This window comes from Tupaia chinensis, unplaced genomic scaffold (assembly GCF_000334495.1).
Source record: "Tupaia chinensis unplaced genomic scaffold, TupChi_1.0 Scaffold000704_1, whole genome shotgun sequence".
In the NCBI taxonomy this organism is placed as follows: domain Eukaryota; kingdom Metazoa; phylum Chordata; class Mammalia; order Scandentia; family Tupaiidae; genus Tupaia; species Tupaia belangeri.
Window position 1 is genome coordinate 1,155,417 of NW_006160227.1, and position 1,077 is coordinate 1,156,493.

Sequence of the window (1,077 nt, forward strand, 5' to 3'; positions counted from 1 at the left end):
TTTCTTTCTTTCTTTCTTTCTTTCTTTCTTTCTTTCTTTCTTTCTTTCTTTCTTTCTTTCTTTCTTTCTTTTTTTCTTCTTTTTGATTTGCTGTAGGGCTGCACTTACTCAGAGACAGAGAGATAGGGAAAAAGCATGCCCCAAGCGGGAGTGGCCACCCGCAATTCCTTCTCCTCCATTCTCCTCTCTGCATTTTGAGTATGGAGGCACAGGCTTGGGCCACCGTAGGCAAGTTAGGGACTCGACCTACACAGTTGACCAAGTGGGATCCAGCCACCTTAGCCATTAGGCCACCTGTCTGGCCCCTCAATTTGCTTCTTGATGTCAGGGGCTTTACTCATCCTCGCCTCCCCAAGGAGGGCCAGGCTTCGACCAGGATATTCAGAGAATGAGATTGCCACAGGGACAGGAAGGCTTCCTGTCCAGACCTGAGGCTTTGCAGCGCCTGGAATGTCAGGAAGGACAGAGGCAGGACAAGCAACTGCCCACCGTGTACCCAGGACACCCCTGGGCCAGCCGCCCCCAAACCTCTCTCCAACCTCAGAGCTGGAGAAGCTCACACCACCCTTGCCACCCCACCCCCAGCCCACGTGCCCGGGTCCCTCCGTGTTAAGAAACACTGCTGAAGAATTTAAGAAATTCTGTTAATGAGTTTAAGAAACGCTTTTAATGATTAAAACAAAAACTATCACTTTGCGAATAACGACGTGAGTCACTAAGACGGGGTGGTGGAGGGGGGCCGTTCTGCAAGCGCAGCGCCGAGGGATCCTTTAACAGCCAGGTGCTTTCATTACTTCTGCACGTCCTGGAAGAGCACCTCGGGCAAACAGCCCTGCCGGCCGAGAGACTGGGGTGGGCTCTGGACCCCCCTACCCGGGGCGCCCCATGTTGGGACCGCACCGTGGGCATCGCTCTGCGCTCCGAGTCCTTCTCGGTGAAATGGGCCTGTTTCTGCGCCGCCTCCCAGCGGCGACTGCGAGGAGCGGACGCGCGCAGGTACCGCGCGGAGCAGGGGTGTCCCGGCCGCCCGGCCCTACTGTGCGCGCGGGCGGAGAGCCGGCACCGCCCCCGTCCCCG

At 56.9% G+C, this 1,077-nt stretch overlaps 1 protein-coding gene across 1 annotated transcript in view; it reads left to right on the forward strand.

Annotated features, from left to right (window-relative positions):
• Window positions 1–800: 800 nt before the first annotated feature.
• Window positions 801–1,077, forward strand: part of PPARG (peroxisome proliferator activated receptor gamma) — a 198,225-nt gene continuing 197,948 nt past the window's right edge. The window contains exon 1 of the mRNA XM_006160643.3: window positions 801–996. The gene's annotated coding sequence lies outside the window, so the exon portion shown is untranslated. The remainder of the gene's footprint in view (window positions 997–1,077) is intronic.